This window comes from Tenebrio molitor, chromosome Y, assembly GCF_963966145.1.
Source record: "Tenebrio molitor chromosome Y, icTenMoli1.1, whole genome shotgun sequence".
NCBI lineage: Eukaryota > Metazoa > Arthropoda > Insecta > Coleoptera > Tenebrionidae > Tenebrio > Tenebrio molitor.
The window spans coordinates 4,290,816-4,310,172 of NC_091056.1; the positions used below are offsets into that span (position 1 = coordinate 4,290,816).

The 19,357-nt window shown below is 36.2% G+C and overlaps 1 long non-coding RNA gene across 1 annotated transcript; it reads left to right on the forward strand.

Moving 5' to 3' along the window:
* The first annotated feature begins 13,134 nt into the window (after positions 1-13,134).
* On the forward strand, positions 13,135-17,023 carry LOC138140572 (uncharacterized). The gene is made up of 5 exons (XR_011162618.1): positions 13,135-13,362; positions 14,137-14,327; positions 14,381-14,629; positions 14,683-14,796; positions 15,468-17,023. It is a non-coding gene; the product is annotated as an uncharacterized lncRNA (long non-coding RNA).
* The last annotated feature ends 2,334 nt before the right edge of the window (positions 17,024-19,357 follow it).

Here is a 19,357-nt window from a genome sequence, read left to right on the forward strand (position 1 = left end):
ACAGTCTGCTCAGCATGCTTGAACGTTTCTGTAATGTAAAAGTTTGCATTGACAAAGCCTTCATAGACATTATGTGAAAGAAAATACCGGCTGCTTATGAGCGGCGTTTGTGCAGACTTTAATTTTTTTTTTTTTCAATTATTTCTTGGGTAATTATCCCGGCAATTTTGCCGGAGTACATACACCATTACGGATATTACTATCAAGTAATAGTGCAGTGCTTATCAACATAATTACCGGCGTCTCGCCTCCGCATTTTGACTTTGTTATTTATATGATCATCATTCGCCTCATAATCAATTTTTTTTCTTTGGAATTTTTGGAAAAACTGGGTCTACATCTAATATATCTGCAATTTCCTTTGCGGAATTAATTACACTTTCAAAATTTTCAGCTCTGTATGTCAAAAAGTTTGACATTTGTCATTTGATTAAAATCTGCAAAAGTGCAAAATAAAACATTTGTTGAGCCTAACAAGTCTAAGGCCCGGTGGTATAAAGCAATGTCAATTCGTTGTTAAAGTTAACATACTGTCAAGCGATCTGATTGGGGGATATTTAACATTGGATTTGAATCAGCCAATCAAATGGACGGATTTTCGACTTGACGCGTAGTTGGCTGACACGATGTTAACTAAGCTTTATGCAACCGGGCCTAATTATTTTACAGCATTCAAACTAATCAGACACGAGGCGAAGGCGAGTGCGAGTGTTTTTGCGATGTAATATACCCATACCAAGGTTAAGTTTATTACCTAATTGTGTAAGAAGTTTTACTGATTTGTGGTGACCATTCTAAATAATTAAAGTTTCTTAAGTATTTAAAAAAAAATCGTTTCATTTCTTGAAAAATCAATATATCAATATATGGCTGGATCCGCGCTGGAATGATGTTGGTACAGCAAAAATCCAGCTGGATTTAAAACGCTGCTGGATTGTGTCTTCTACGGAACCTCATCTTATAACACAACCTGAACTAAACGATTTGGTTCGGGATCTGAAACTATGCAAAGAACAGGTCCAATTGTTAGGGTCACGTTTACAAGAGTGGAAACTTCTTCATAAAAATTAAAAACACTCGAATATCCATATATATAAAAAACGACATGAAATCCTGAGTGTCTTTTACGAAATCAAAGATGATTTTTGTTTTTGTAATAACATAGATGCTCTAATGCAAAAACTGGGCTTCAACCATAATCCCAGGGAATGGCGTCTATTTATAGATTCATCTAAGACAAGTTTAAAGGCCGTTTTGTTACATAATGGTAATTAAAGACCATCGATTCCCTTGGCCCATTCCACAACCAGTAAAGAAACATATGAATCTATGTCGACAATTTTAAACTTAGTTCAGTATAAACGGTATCTTTGGCATATCTGTGAAGATTTGAAGGTTATTGCCATCCTACTTGGATTACAAGGTGGTTTTACCAAGTACTGTTGTTTTCTCTGCCTCTGGGATAGTCGTGCTGTTCAGTCACATTATAACGTTAAACACAGGCAGCGACGAGACAGCTTTGTTCCTGGAGAGTATAACGTAAAATTTGAGGCATTAGTAGACCCAAAATTTGTTATTCTTCCGCCATTGCACATAAAATTGGGTTTAATTACACAGTTCGTGAAACCCTTAGATAAAGACGGCGAGTGTTTTAAGTATCTCAAGATTAAATTTCCAAAGTTGAGCGACGCCAAAATTCGAGAAGGAATATTTGTTGGTCCGCAAATAAGAAAGCTCTTCAAAGACCAAAATTTCCAGGAAAAAATGAACAATTTGGAACTTGCCGCCTTGACTTCTTTCTCCCAAATTTGTGCACATTTTCTTGGGAATAAAAGAAGTTCAAATTACACCGAGTTGGTGGAAGATCTTTTGGTCAATTACAAAGGTCTGGGGTGTCGAATGTCGCTTAAAGTTCATTTTCTTCACTCTCATCTGGAATTTTTTTCCGCGAATTTAGGAGCTGTCAGTGATGAGCAAGGTGAACGATTTCACCAAGACATCAGTGTCATGGAGAGACGATACCAGGGGAGATGGGATCCCGCTATGATGGATGATTTTTGTTGGGTTCTACAAAACGAAGACGATAGCCCCCATAAGAAAAAAAAATATTTTGTACCTACTGGATTGTACTGGTACTTAATTGTCCTTTTCTGTGTTAAAGTTAATTTGTACATATTTATAAAACACTTTTCAAGAGAATTATTATTAGTTTTTAAGTTTTTTTTACTGTTTCAATAAGAATGCCATTAATGCATATTGGTTGTCACCTATTGTTCTTAACTCGGAATCTAGACGTGCTAGAATAAATCTGTTAACGTTTACAGATTCAGCAGACCCTAATTACCCCAGATCAGGTGTTTTCATTGCAGTTATAAAAAAAAAATAAAAAATGTCGGGTAGTGTAATGAAGGGTTTTTCGAATTATTTCATTTGACGTGTCATCTATTCAAATCGGATAAAAAATAAGTAACATCCAGTGTCAAAGATTTTTCGTCAGTCACCCTGTATATAATTTTTCTACCTTCTTGTTTAGAAAAGTTAAATGCTGTTAACAAACTTTTTCTGTCTGAAAATACGGATCTACTACAATTGTTGGAAGATTTTACGGGGTCATTATAAATGATTGTCTCATCGCAGTAGGTGTTGGTGAGGTAGTTGAATGTGCCGCAAGCTTTATAACATGAGTGAGACTAGCATCGCCGATTGGTAGCGCTGCTGGCGGTAGTGTAAATTTGTCTACTAGTTTGTCTAACCTTGCGAAGCTAGCGGCACATTCCAATTTTGTGTGGGTTTTCAACGCCAACTGCGATGGGACAATCATTTATAATGACCCTGTATTTGTTATTGCATGAATATTTGACAATCCTCATTCCTCCAATGCGATTAAACAAAATATTAAAACATGAAATAACAAGCTTCAATTTTTTAGATTATGTAATGGAAGTAAATTACATTTGTTGTGGATACAATTTCAATGGAGAATCATCTAATATTGAACAAGATAAAATTGTAATTATTAAAACTAAGTGTGTAACAAGCGTACGAGTAGTTCCGACTTTAGGCGACAGAGTATCGCTGCTTACGCTCACCATCGCGCTACCCTCACCCTACCGTTTTGACTCTCCCGGCTGCGCAAGAGGAATCTACCCCTATAAGATCTGCGACACCCCGATCAGAAGACACACGGCTGAAAAGGCCAAAAGCCTCAGCACCCAAACACACTTGTTCAATGTATTAACGGGCCTTCAAATAAATTTATATTTAGAGCAACCTATGGAAATTCAATTGTTTGCAACATTTTTCCAGCGTAGAAAATGACACAAGAAACGTCTGACATTTTAACGAAATAAAATTAGGTAGAAAATATTTTTAACTTTTGTAGTGCATTCTCCCTATTCGTGGATTCTGCACTTTCAGAATGGAAATTTATGTCACATTCTCAATGGTCCAATAATAATTGTAGTACTGAAAGTTTCTGGGTGGAAGTATCAAAAATTACGACCCCAGAGGGTAAACGGAGATACTATGTTTACCATTTTCAAATGCCCAAGTAGAGAGAGCATTTTCAATTATGAATATTGTAAAGGATAAACTTAGAAACAAAATGCCCGTTTCTACATTGGATGCAATAATGAAGGTTGATGGGTCCACGCGCTGGATGTACAGTAGACACTCTATACTGTGAACATCGGGTAACGGAAACCTCCGGCTAACGTGAACAGCGTTGTTCATTGCATTAACCACTGTATAACGTGAACATGAACCTGTCCGCTAACGTGAACATTCAATTCCAGCTGATTCTGGACTTTTATCGTTCTTAGAATTACAACTCCAGACACAATATGCCCAACGAGGAACGTGGCTCATTTCGTTTTGCTTTAGTTAACTCCGTTACACAACATAGTGCGTACCATTTGCAATGTCTCTAAAAAAAACAATGTGCTTGACACTTCGCGAAAAAGCTCTTGTCATTGAAGAGCTAAATAATGGTTTAACTGTAACAAGTTTATCTAAAAAATATGGTGTGGCAAAATCTACAATCTGCAAAATAAAAAAGAACAAGCAAGTGATTTTAAATGCTGTGACCGATACCTATGTTGGACCGGGGAAAAGAAGAACGTTAAAGAGCTCTGAGTTACCAAAGATGGAAAAAAGACTATACCACTGGTTTACAACTCAACGAAATAAAAATCTTGTAATGTCTGGTGAAATGATAAAGGAAAAAGCAAAATTATTACACTCTGAAATAAAGGAAAGTTCGAAGGAATTTACTGCCAGTGAGGGATGGCTACAAAGGTTTAAACGACGTTTTGGTATTAGGTTTTTAAAGGTTTCTGGAGAAAAACTTTCCTCGCAGCCGGAACTTGTAGATCCTTTTAAATTAGAATTAAAAAACAAAATCCAAGAGCTAAATCTCACATTGGATCAACTCTACAATGCTGATGAGACCGGTTTATATTGGAAACTTCTGCCAGATAGAACATTTGTTTCGTCAACAGAAAAGACAGCTCCTGGTCGAAAAACCGAGAAGCAACGAATCACTTTTTTTGCTTGCACCAATGCTACTGGAAACCATAAAGTTAAACCACTGGTTATCGGTAAAGCCAAAACACCACGAGCATTTAAAAATTTTGCCTGTCCTGTGGATTATGACCATTCAAAATCTGCGTGGATGACAGCAGCCATCTTTAAAAATTGGTTTCATATGTCTTTTGTACCGCAAGTAAGTTTTTTAATGAATCGGTCTTGCATTGTGTGCCCTTTTCTATTCTGGTTATAGGTTAAACGTTTCTTAAAAAGTAAAGGTCTCCCAATAAAAGCCTTACTTGTGTTAGATAATGCCCCATCACATCCACCAGAAGAAGATCTGAAGAGTAAAGATGGGGAAATAGTAACAATGTATCTACCACCAAATGTTACTCCACTTATCCGGTCCATGGATCAAAATGTAATCAGACTGACAAAGCTGTATTATAGGAAAAGCCTTCTTGCCAGCATTGTAGCAAATGACTCAAACATCACCGAATCACTAAAAAGTTTGACCATTAAGGATGCGATTGTAAATCTAATGGGCGCATGGAATCGTCTTGATTCAAAAATGATTGCAAAATGCTGGAGAAACATTTTACAAGTTTCCGAAAATAATGAAGACGAAGACGATTTGCCCCTGTCAGTTTTAAGGACACGGTACCTAGACAACGTAGGTTCAGTATCTGAAGTATCAGATCTGCTCAATACAGTGTTACCGGAAAATACATTTAAGGAGGTAGATGTGTTGGAATGGAATAGCATCGACGATCAGTGTACAAATCAAAGTGACGATGAAGACAATGAGGTTGTTGAAACTGAAGAAGACCGACCAATTTCAGCTACAAAAATTTCACCAGAGACTGCAATAAATGCTTTGAATACAACAATTCAATGGGCAGAATGTAGCGGGATAAGTATTGCAGATGTTATGGTCCTCAAACAGTTACGGGAACAAGCAGTCAAGCAGACAATTGAACAAAAAAAGAAACAAAAAAAAATTTTAGACTTTTTTCAGAAAATATAATAATGTAGTTTGCATTTATAAATAAACTGTTTAATATTTCACTAATTATTATTGATTAAATCAAAGCTATTAATGCACAGAAACTACCTTTCGTTAATGTGAACAATTCGCTAACGTGAAAAGTGGCCGTTTTATTTTGTTCACGGTATCGAGTGTCTACTGTATTAATTTTCAACCTTCAGACAATAAGAAAAAAGATTTTATTCAGAAAATATTTATAAATGTAAGGGAGATGAAAATGCTATAGATGTGTTTAATGTACACATCAAAAGTTGAACACTTTTGGAATATAAATCCGAAGTTTTTTAAGGGCCTTACCGAGTTAAATTTTGAATAAAAGGCTTTCGAAAATGGACTGAATAACATGGCATCTTATGGACAGGTGTTTCGCGGGCACATAAAAATTGAAATTGTGCAGTTAAAAAACATTGATTTTATGAGAAAAAACTACTGTAAAGATAGAAAATAACTTAAGAAATTCGTTGATGCCCTTAATTACCATCCTTACCGGGCATTCCAAAGAGAAAAATTTCGAAAACTAAGAATAAACAGCTATTAATGCGGAAGTGTCAGCCATTGTGCAGACGACCACGTGACTCACCACCAATGCTAACGCAACGCGACCAACTCTTGAGTCACACACCACATCCAAACAACTGCTTATCAGCCACAAAGCAATGGTACAGTGGAACGGTTTCACAGGTCCCTGAAAGCAGCATTGATGTACCGTCAAGCCTCTTGGTCGGAAGCGCTGCCCCTAGTACTGAGAGGTCTCCGGACAACGATAAAAGAAGACCTCGAAGCTTCACCAGCCGACCTGGTCTACGGCACTGCATTGCAATTACCAAGAGACATGATCCGAACCAGCACGCCCGCTTCCATGGACAACCAAGCACCAACACCCCACTTTGCAGAGGAACTGCGGTCGCAGATGAACGCGATCCCGTATACGGCTTCACAGACACACGGCAAGAACCCAGTTTACCTCCCAAGAGACCTGCAGCAAGCCAAATACGTATTCGTCCGAGTCGACGCCGTGAGGAAGCCATTACAGCCTCTTTACGACGGTCCATACAAAGTGTTGGCAAGGAACCCTAAATATTTTTCGTTGCAGATCAAAAACAAACGCAGCAACGTCTCAATAGACAGGTTGAAGCCGGTGTAGCTGGAAACAACAACCGAGAACCACGTCGGTGACAAGAGCGTGAGCTGCCAAGGATCGACCAGTCCCGGTACTACCAACCATGGTACCAACGCACATCGGACAAGGTCAAACAATTCCCCAGACTACGCGCAGATGAATCGCACAACACGATCAGGTGTGAAATTTCCAACACGATTCGGCGACATGTTGCAAGTGTACTTATTGTGAGCGCTGCTTTTATGTTACCTTCTCCGTTTCTATCATTTGTCAACCTACTCTTGTAAAACTCTGTAAATATCCGTTTCTAACATTTGTCAACCTACTTTTGTAAAAATTTGTAAGTATTCGTTCAAATGACATTTTCACTGGAAGGGGGGGTACTGTAGCGCCGCCTCTTAGGCGAACAAGTATCTAATTTCAAATCTGGAGCTACCCCTACCCCCACACTCAGCAACGATCAAGGGGGGAGGTCGAATGAGAAAAATCTCTCTCTCTCTCGTCCTTCAACCGCCGCAGAAAAAGCAGCTCGTGCTCGTAGTCGAACAAATGTAATACGCAACAGCAAAATACACATTGTATGTAAGTTGAATCGTCTCTGTGTACCCCCTACACGTCAGTTAACGCGATATTATTTTGTTTTAAGAAAATAAACCAATAATTTTGTTTTCTGTTTTAAATTTGTTTTATTTCGACTTGAGTACTGGAGACTGGAGCAGTTTCAGTCATGAGTCTAGAATCTAACAGTCAGTCACTGAGTCTTGCTCTCGTAGTATGCATCGTAGTCGTTAGTTTTTGCTGTGATTTTTGAAGTGAAACTTTTTATGGGAGGGGTTTGAAATTCTGATCGGCAACCTTTTTGTGTGACGAAAAGTGGTGGGGGTAAACACTGTCTCGCACAACGGTTGCGCCAATATTTCCATCTCACTTAATTTGGAGTCTAATTATGTAAATTAATCTGTTTGACACGATACAAACATACAAAATAGTGTATACTTCTGTCTTTGTCACACTCACGGCATTTATCAGAACAAGAGCGTGGCGTGAGAAAAAACGTACGAGTGAAGTGACAGTTCAGAATGTGAAAAAAACGGTGTAAATAATAAAGACAATGAACCTTTGTCACTATGGCCTTATCAGAGAAGAATTTATTCCAAAAGTTTAATTGCACATTTCGGTAACTATCTTGAAACAAAGCAGTGGATAAAGCTAACAATATTCTTTATTTACAGAAATCGTCCAATAAATTATTGGCGATTTTGGCTACCGTTGGGGGCGCTACTGAAACGGACGGTTGCCAAATTTCAAGTCATACTCCCGCTCGATCCGGCTTATGTTTGTGCATTGTTTGCTAAAATAAGCTGTTGGTTTTATGTGAATTTGCGGTTTTTGTGATGGCTTTTGTAAGGTTACACAAAATTTTAGCTAATTTAGAGGCAACAGCAGAAAGCAGATGTCTTGTGGAAGGTGAAGAAGTGTTGTGTGCGAAGTTATTAATTTTAAGTGGTGTTACTAAAGTGGTGAAAACAAGGTACAAAATTTTTGGATTGTGTCTATAAACAAGTGCCTTGAGTAGTGCTCCACATGAAATAAAAGGACAGTTATCTGTTAAAGATACAACGTCGAAGAGGACAATTTTAGTTGCAGCTGTAAAGCTGGTTTATCAGGAACTTGCAAACATATTTCGGCGTGTTTATTGCACTGCTCCTGGTTGAATACATTTTTTGTTATGAGTGGCAAATCATGATGGCCTACCAACAATTTTTATTGTGAGATTTAACACATTTTATGTTTGAGTTCTTTTCTTTGGGTGTGTTGTTTTTTTGCTGTAGGAGTGCTATTGCAAATTTAGAAAAAATATCATCTACTGATATTAAATGTTATTGGGATAAGAACAAGAAAGAAGCCGGAGATGGTTTTCATGCTAAACCTCTTGCTGACTTAATGTGTGCCAAAAGTAAAGCGACCCAGGATATTCAAGATGTTAAACCATAAATAACAATAATTATATTGTCTCTCGAACGTCATCAAAATAAATATTCACTATAACTTGATTTTAATCATTGGTATTTGAATTTTAGTTTAAGAATTTGTGGGGGTAATTCAACAAGTGTCGTGGAAGGAATTGAAAATAATCAAAGGCGATTAGCATTGTGATCATGCGCTAAAAACTGTACTACCTATGCCATGCAGAGAGGTCTGTTTGTATTCAAAGTTTGCAGATTGAGATCCCAAATTTGAAAGACTGTTGTCTAAAAATGATGAAGCATCTTTCAGAAACAAATTTAGAAGCAGCGGCTACGGTTTCACAAAAATCATCAGAATGGCATGAGATGAGGCGTTTTAGAATAACTGGTGAGTATTTATAACAACTAATAATTTTAAATGCTATTCTGTTTATACGCATTCAAAATCTGATTGGGAAAAAAAGCAAAAGTGTTTGTTTTCCAAAAATTGCTGCTACAAGACATGGAAATATATAGGTAGGTCCCGATATAACATGCCAAAAAAATTCTGGGCCATCAGAAGGATCTAACAAGTCCAGAAAACCCATTTTTATTAGGTCCAAAATAATGGGGAGAAATTAACCCCTATCCACACCCATTCGACACTGCTGTTCAGAAAAATACGTACCTAGTCAGGAATTAATTCTTGGTGTTTGTAAGGAAGGCAGTATCTAACAGTATCTGACAAATTGAATCAAATTAATGACATTTATTGAAAACGCTGTAGGCTGTGTGCGTTAATTCACTAGGTTATTTAAGTACAAAAGCCGATTTTGTAGCCAGAGATAAATGAACAATAAATAAGGTGGTGTTCCTCAAAGTGTAAATAAATGTAGAGCTAGTGTGTGCAAAATTGTGGAAGAACTGTGTATTAAGAGTATCGTCTTCATTGTGGTTAAACAGTCAAAATAATGTAATGAATAAATTATTTACATTTTACATACTCGAAATTAATCAAAGGTAACTAACTATAAGCTGTTGCAAATACTGAACCTTCCCCTTCAGAGTCTGTTTTACATAACTGTAATGATCATAACGATCATGATTATTCCGTAGTTAATTGTGTTATTCCCAAAAAAATTGATTCAAATGGATATGTTGCAATGGAAGTTAGTAGCATTAGTGAACTTTCGCCACCTGACAGCTGCTCCACTCCAAAAAAAGGGGAAAACAAAGGCAATTTAAGAAAAGTCGGAGTTACAAAAAACGAATGTACAGCTAGAAAACGCGAAATGTATAAGATTCACAGGAATATAAGTTTGCGTATGTGTAAATTAAAGAAAAGTTTAGAGAAAGAACAAAATCAAGTAAAATCAATTAAAAAGTTGCTTGAAGCAAATACTTTTGATATTATTGAAAAAAATTAAATGATGTAACAAAGGATTTCATTAAATCACAACTTCGTAATGCAAACAAACCAAATTATGGTCGACGCTGGACCGACGAAGATTAGGCGTTCGCATTAATGTACAAGAGAAGTCCCCCGTGTATATAGATATTTGTCAGGCTATTTTTTGTTGCCTTCTATAAGAACCTTAAAACAAATTTAGTCTAACATTCCTTTCGATGCTGGTATTAATCAAACATTATTAATGGAATTGAAAGCCAAAAATCACGAAATGAATGATTTAAAAAAATACCCTACACTAATATTTGATGAAATATCTGCAGTGGATATCATTACGAGCGAGAAAAGGATATAATTTTGGGATATGAAGATTTAGGGGGAGTTAGGCCGAACTGCGAAATCGGCCAATCATGCATTTGTTATAATGATTAGTGGTTTGCGACGAAATTGGAAACAGGTTCTAGCATACTATTTTACATTTGCTTGTATGCCTAGCTTGAGCTTGAAAACAATTTTGACCAACGGAATTGCTCAATTACAAAAGATAGGCCTTAAGCCTATGGCAACGATATGCGACCAAGGCTCAACACCAAAGAAAGCCTTAAAAGAATTGTGCTCTGAAACCAATGGCTCTGACCCATACGTTTTTTATGTAAATGGAGAGCCGATTGTTACGATCTTCGACGTACCGCATTTACTAAAATGCATGAGAAATACCATGTTGCGTTGCAGTATACAATTTGCAGCAAATAAAGTTGCAAAATGCAAAATATCGATTCCGAAAGCTAGTTTAAATTATTACATAATTTCAAAGATTCCTTTGTGAAAATGAGAGTCAAAACTGCAGCCGCTCAACTGAGCCATACTGTCGCAGCTGCAATTAATGTGTACTCCATGTCACATCCTGACAGATTACCGGCTGAAAGTGTTCATACAGCAGAATTTGTCGAAAAAATTGATTGCCTATTAGATTTTCTAAATGGCTACAGTTTATTTCCCGATCACGGGAAGGGATATCGCTGCGTTCTGCAAGATGGTTCTCCTCATTCAGAGTTATTATTATTATTGTTGACGGCTAACAGGCTTGACGCCCAATTAGAAGCCCTGCCAAAAGAAAATGATACACAAAACACAATCACAACACAACAACCATTACACACAGAGCATCCCAACACCCAGGCTACAACTACCGAGCACTCATCTGAGTAGGATCGCACTGGTTCACGAGAAGATGGAGAAGAATTTTTCGATCTGCGAAATGCTGCAACAAAAAATATCGATGTGGGCCTCGACAATCGGGTAATTTCGCAGCATTCGAGTGACAGGTGACTTAAGCCCGATGTCCGTGTGGCGCTGACCGATGTAGAAAACACTCCTTACCCTAGATCCCGACCGGTTAACCCTCGAACTGATCCTCTCCAGAACGTGAGGACATTCTTGCAGCCCTCTGAACAATTTGAACAAAAAGTGTTATGGGAATCGCTTTTGACAGAGATGAAATATTGGAAAATAATTTTTGCAGACAAAACTAATAAAGATGTCACTGCAGAATATCCTTATCTGCAAAATTGGCAAATATCTATTAGAGCCATTCGTTACTTATGGAGTGAATTGAAAAATGTGGGTTTTAATTACATAATTACGTTCTTTCAATCAGGACCCCACTGAAAACTTATTTGGGATGATTCGACAACATTGTTGTCAAAACATTTAACCCAAGTTGCCACCAATTTGTTGCAGCTCTCAAGACGGTGGTAATTAATAATTTGGCAATGCCGAGGGCACCGTCGACCAACTGCGAGGCAGATGACTGCCAAAATCTAGATAATTTTAAAAAATTCTTGAATAGATCGGAGTTAACTTCTATTACCCATTTGTCTACAGACATTTCTGCCACAAGTACTTCATTTACAGACATTTATGTTCCAAGTACTTCATCTGCAGACATTGCCCTTCCAAGTACTTCTGCTGCATGCCCAACAAACTATATACCAGCAGAATTTGCTGACAGACGAGTTTTTTTATTCACTTATTACTAAGAATGTTGTAGATCAAAAATGTTTAACTCAGACCGGTGCATACGCTGCCGGCTATTTATTTAAAAAAAAAAAAATTACCAGATGAGTGTCAGATTTGTAAAAATAATTTGTATTCGGATCAAACTGAAGAAGAACATTTGTTCACAAGCTTCAAAGAATACAATAATGAAAGTTATAGATTAAAATATGCAAGTAAGCAAGTGGTTGCTCTTTTAGAAAAATTGCATACCAGTCTATATGCATTTTTAGATCCAGACGGGTATTAAAAATGCGTGAGTAAAGAAATATTTTTTCTAAATAGTTTTGGTGATTTCTGTCTGATACATAATTGTCACATTTTGTTCATAGATGCTGCCGTAACTTTATTAAATTTTAAATACGTAAAATATTGAAAAAAAAAACAAAAAATCGTACTAGTGCTTATTACCAATTTCAAAAGAAAACAAACTTGTTGAAATAGATAATTTACAAATGTTGTTCATTTATTGTATGTTTTTTGGAGATTTTTTATTTGTAATAAATAAAGGCCGGATTTATATGCATTTGCATATTTTTTTGCTAAACAGCTTCGGATTACTTTAAAGTTTTCTTGGCATTTCAGATGATTCTAAATAAAATAACATCATTCTTATTATGCATATTATTGCATATTTAGCAATAAAAGCATATTTTACAATAAATGCATATTTATTTGCATATAACCCAGGAAAACGCACATCTGGAAAAAATATCCGCCATTTTGTTTTTGGAAATACTAATAAGTAATAACAAATTCGTAATCAGCGATCTCGAAAACCCCTATCTGCCAATTTTCAATAAATTATTCTGATTCTTTCGACTTTTGGCCAGCTTTTCGGTAATTTTTTCCCCTGTGCGGCGCCGGCGCACAGTGGGAGAAAACATAAATTCGCACATAAATTATTCGTAGAAGACTCTCGCAGGGGGTGTGGACTCGTATAGGTGACCTTGAAACAAGTTTTATTTCGAGGAGAGTATAGATGGCGCTGCAGGCAGCTAAAAATATTTGTTACCAACCCAGAGTTGGTAATTCTTACGCGTTTCCCTAAACTTTTTAAAGTTTACATATTATCTAGACCTAGAGCTCTGATCATTCAGATTTAAAAAACAAAAAATTGTTCGAGAATCTTAGTGCGTGCAAGTGATAGTTTCGCCTGTTTGATCTATTTTCTTTGATTTTATTGTAGTTGAACATTTTTGTATTTGAAAATGAAACGTTGTTGTGTACCTGCATGTGAAGATAAAACTAGCCGCAGGTAAGTAAATATCATTTAATGCTGTCTCGCCAAAAAAGTAGCAAGCCATAATGCTGTTTTTTTTTAATATTTCATATTTTCTTAATTATATGTGGATCATATAAGACAGAAACTTTTTACGCAATACAATTAGTGTCCTAGAACATTAATTGTATGTAAAAATTAAGAATTGTAACAATATAAATAAAATAGCAACTTGTAAATTAGATTTTTAGGCAAATTTTCAAACAAACATTAGGTACTGTTATAAATTCCGAAATAGCCGCTTCACTGTTCATATTATGTATCAATCGTGTTTGTATTTTGTTTAAATGGGAATCGAAGGACAAATCAGGCCCAAAATTTCGTTTAAAAGTGGTAAAAAACCATGTAATAATCTACTCTTCACAAGTTCTTTCGAAAAGAACTGTGTAAAACAATAGCATTAGACCTTTTTTTTTATTATATAGGGTGTCCCTCCTAAGGCTTTTAGGTCTAATATGTCTGTTGTTTACAAACATATTTTTCTGAAATTTAAAATAATTATGGATAATTTAACATGAAAAAAATCGTAGTCTTAAGAATGTGATTTTAATTTGCCTTGTTTACTGTTACTGAAAAGTCAATCTTCATTAGATCATTTTCGCGTACAGAGAATGCAATAGGAATGACAGCAACATTAATTTTTATACAAGGGCGGCCACCACTCTAAGCCTAATTTAGATTTTCTTGAACCCAATAATATAAATAAGTATAATATAATAACTTTATGTCATTTTATATATTAATTTACAGATATGCTATACCGTCCGAAAAACGGATTCATGCTATTTGGATCGAAAGAATTGGTAATCCTAAACTGCTAGGATTGGATCCAAAAAATTTAAGCAGAAATTATCGCGTTTGAAAAAATCACTTTGCTGAGAACTGCATTGATGCGAGCGACCGTTTATTGCGATATGCACTTCCTACTTTGAACCTACACGGTAAGTACTTGGGACAAAAATGTATGCATAATAAAAATGAATTTGTTTTTCAGCATTTACAGAAGGATCCAGTGAAGAGAATTGTTTCAGTCGTCCTCCGGAAGAACGCAAATGCATTACTCCGGATAAACTAAAAGGTATTGTTTCAAATTTTTTTTCAGGTGGGTTTCCATCTTCACTTTCGACTCTACCGCATTCTCCGGAAGCCATGTCTGTAAAGACTTCTACGAAGACATATTCTTCTTTATCTTCTCTACAAGCGAAACGTCTGAAAACTTCTTTGTTTGATACTGTATTGAAAGGTATGTGTCAACATTAAATTGTCAATTTTTGAAAAAAAAATTAAAAATTTTAGGTTCCGTTATTAACACATTCGAGGAAGCAGGGTTGTACAATTTGGGCGTGCAAGCACTTCCATCTACCTCTAGTGCCAGTGCTAGTCCCACTCCAAGAATGCAACACGATTAATGTAAATTTCTTTATTTTCATTAGTTATTATTAGGGTTAGGCGGAAAATAGTTGGCGCTCCCCACCAGTCCGCTACAGCGTCGCACCGCTATCTTTTCGCTGCTAGCGTGAACCGTGGATCGTTTTATAATAGGAGCGCGCTGCACTGGATCGTGATGGTGGGAGGTATTCTTGACGCGCTCACTATTTTTCGCCTAAGTCTAGTTATTATTTTGCCGTAATTTTATTTAAATTAATTGAATCATTGTGTGCTCAAAATGTACAAATCTGTACTGTTTGAGCAGATATTTTATACATTGATATTTAATTTTATTTTAATCCATCGGGTGTATCAATCATCGCGGACAGCACTGAAAGTACACCGAACATCGAGAAAACTTATCATTTGTGTTAATGACCCTTTGTTAACGTACAAGAGCATTTGCAAGTGACAAAAAAAAGATTTTTATGAAGTAAATATCGGTTTGTAAATTTACAAAAATAAGTTCGTAGTATAACTTACAAGGGAATAAGAGTTGTAACAGTTTTTCTTAAAAAAGAAGGCTCCAGAACTTTCTTTGATGCAAATTCGTGACCTATGAAGCAGCAAGAATCTTGGCTGAAAGGGTTGTTTTGACACACTCGATATTATTGTTTTTTAGTCAAAGAGACTAAGGTTTTTTTATTTTACAGCTGTGAGAACTTCAAAGAAGAGTAAAGGCCTTCTTCAATCAGTAGTAGTTACAAGACAAAATCATCTTTCGCCAAAAGCAAAATTTTTTTACAAGCGAACGAAGTCTCTCCAACAAGTTGCGGCGAAATTAAGAAGTAAGGGCAAACAAGGGTAAACAGAAAATTAAATTACTTGGCAAAGAAGGAAGGAGTATTGAGATATTTAAAAGACGTTAATGAAATTACTGCTGATTTTGTTTTTGTCCCAATTACGAACACAAAAATATAAACCGAGGGGTCGCAGGTTTACTGTAAATGACCAAATTTTGGCTCTATCTATATATAAACACAGTGGTCGTGGATACCGTTTCCTATCAAAAATTTTTAGTTTACCATCAAGAAAAATTCTTACAGAAATGTTAAATAAAATTCCTTTCCAAACTGGAATTAACGAATCAATTTTTAATCATCTGAAAAAACGTGTATTTGACATGGAAACTATAGAAAAGCACTGTGTTTTGATATTCGATGAAATTTCGTTGTCTCCCGGCTTACAATATAATTCACGAACAGATTCTGTAGAGGATTTTGTGGATTCCGGCGGTTCAGATCGTCACCTTGCATTTGCCGATCGTGCATTAACTTGTATGGTCAAAGGAATCTACAAAAAGTGGAAGCAAACTGTTTGCTTTACTTTTTGTGAAGGAACGACGTCCACCGACCAGCTGTCAAAAATTTTAAAAGAGGTCATTCGTCAGTTACGCAGTTGTGGTCTGATTGTTTTGGCGACAATATCTGACCAAGGTGCTACTAATCAGGCGGTTGTAAATCAACTGATTTCAAGTACGAATAGGCAATAGGCTTATCTAATTGATGGGGTAGAAGTGGTACATTTATTTGATTTTCCCCACTTAATCAAGTGTATTAGGAACATGCTATTAACTAAAGAACTTCATTTTGTTCAGGAAGGTGTCGAAAAAGTAGCATCATGGTCTCACATTGAGCGTCTCTACGAGGTAGACAAGAAGCAGGGTGTATACAGTCAGTTCACAAAACTCACCGATGAACATGTCATACCTTCTAAAATTAAAAAAATGAAGGTAAAGAACTGTACGCAAGTGTTTAGTCACACAGTAGGTACGGCTATGCATGTAGCTGCCAGAGTTAGTACAGAACTCTCTGCAGAATCTGCCTTTTATATACATCCGAAAGCTACTGAGACAGCTGATTTGTTATTATTCTTTGATAAGCTTTTTGATAGTGTTAATGGTAGTTTTAAGCATCTATCACCAGGAAAAGAACTGCGGAGTGTAGTGACACAAAAGTCAAAACATGTTTTTTTTTTCTGGAAATCTTGCTTGCCAGTTATTTCATCCACGTTTTTCACTTTACCTAATTCAAGAGTACCCGTCAAACCACCATGTTTGAAAAATTGGATATTTTCACTTCGTGGGTTAATTTATTTAACACCGCAATTATTTAAAAAAAAAATCGTTATTTTGCACCTAGACGTTTCAACCAAGATCCTGTTGAAAACTTCTTTTCTTGTATTAGAAGCCATGGAGTTCGTAATACAAATCCTAAATGTTCTTCTTTTATATCGTCTTGTAAATCTTTAATTGTGAATAATTTTGTTTCACAACATTCCGCAGGTGCTAATTGCATACCAGATACGTCAACAGGTGCTTTAGACAATTTACGGTCATTTGTGGAGCAGCGAAATACAATTCACGTCCAACCTGATGTACCCCCATTAGTTATACCTATTTTTATTAGAACGAGCTGTGTGACAAATTATGTCTCATCATATGTGGCTGGGTTCGTTGCAAAGAAAATGTTACAAAAAAGTTTGTGTGACTTTTGTAAGCAAAGAATTTCCATGGCTGTTCCTCTAGAACAAAACATTTTAATTTCCCAACGACAATTTGAAAGGTGCAATTTAATTCACGCATGTAGTGATTTTACTTTAATTTTTACACAAATCAGACAATTTTTGTTGGAAACTATTCCAAAATATATATTATGTTACGGTATCAAACAAAAATTACGTTCAATTTGTGCCGCCAATTGTTTTCAAAAGATTTCGCCGCTCTTTTGTCCACAGCATCAAGATAGTGTTACCTCATTTATAGAATTGTGCGTTAATGTTATATTCCATTCTTATTTGAACAATATTAACAAAAAATTATTGGGGAAGGATTTAAGGCATGTAAATCAAGACCTTCTGATAAAATTAGCGTAAGATAAATATCTCAAACGCCGCAAAAAGTAATTTAATTTGTAGAATTAAACTGTATTTGCCCTACGGGCTTTAAAGGATTTCCTGTTTACTCGCTGTCTCTTGCTGGACAAACTATAGGTAGGACCTTGTTCGCTTTTCTCACTGTCTCTCTAATGTGCGCGGCTGGCTCTCTCGTTGAACGTGTAGCCCAAGTAATTGAACTCACTTACTCGTTCTGTTTTGCTTTCTTCTCAATTCCACGCCTCTCTTTTTACCTTTCCTCTTTCTCATATGAAACACCAACATTTTCCTCTTTTCCACATTCACTACCAGCTTTTTCTTCCTCATATACTTTCCCAGGTTCCTCATGATTTCTTTCATTTCTCTCTCACTCTTCGCCACAGTCACAAGGTATCAGTCGTCCGTAAACGCCAGGCTGCAAACTTTCTCCCTAACCACCACACTCCCCCCCCCCCCGCTTGTGCTTTCTTTAGCATTTCGTCCACGAATACATTGTGAACAGTCCCTACAGTCCACCGACAATCCCTCTCCTCTCCATGCCCCGTTCATTATTTCGACCATTCTCTCAAGTGTTCTCTCTGTCCCATACACCCATGCTTCATTCTGCACTCTGTCCTTCCCCGGTGCCTTTCTCTATTTCAGATTCCTTATTTCCCTCTCCACCTCTTCTACTGTGATTTCTGTTCCTTCTGGCGCCGTCTACTTCCTCTTCGTTTCTGTTTCTGCCTTTGCTACGACCTTTCTCTCTTCCGCAATTTCATGAAGTGCTCTTCCCATTCTTGCATTGTTATTTCTTCGCTCACTGCTTCCTTTTTCTTACGCTCTTGGTTTATATATTTCCACACGTCCTTCTCTGTTTTTATTTCCTTTATCTCTTTGCCCTCCCTTTCCCTCTTCTGCTTCTTCTTCTCTCTTAATTTGTATAATTATTGAATATCTCATTTAGGAAACAATTTAGGTCCTAATATGTATTAAAGTTCCGAATTTTAATTATTATACTATTTATTTATTAGAGTTTGTTTTTATGTTTTATGTTTGATTGTTATGCTAACTTAATAATAAATGTAAATGTAAAATTATTGAATATCTCATTTCAGAAATAATTTAAGTCCTCAGATTAAAGTTTTGAATTTTCTAGATAATAATTACAGTTGAACCTCGATAAGTCGAACCTCGATAAGACGAATTTTCAATAAGTCAAACTAATTTTGATGGCAGTAGCATTTGGGGATACCAAATCCATGTAAAACTTATTCGATAACTCGAACTTTGATAACTCGAAATCCTTAATATCTCAAATTATTTCTGCGGCATTAGATCTGGATAAGTCGAATTTTCCAAGAAAAGCAATGATTGCATTTTGCGAATTCAGTGTTTAGTCTTTCCATTCAGTTTCAGTCATAAATTTACTGTTGATGGTTGTGTACCTACGTAGTTAACTTTATTACTCAAAATGCCTCCAAAACGAATTTTAAAAACTTTAACAATTAATGATAAATATAAATTTCTAAAAGATGTCGAGAGTGGAATATGAGAAAAAGATGTAGCCGCCAAATTCAATATTCCAGCCAGCACAGTATCAACAATTCTAAAGTAAAAAGTCGAAATTATTAAGTTAGTGAAAAATTCTGGCGAAACCTGCACAAATAACAAACAACATCAATGGCTT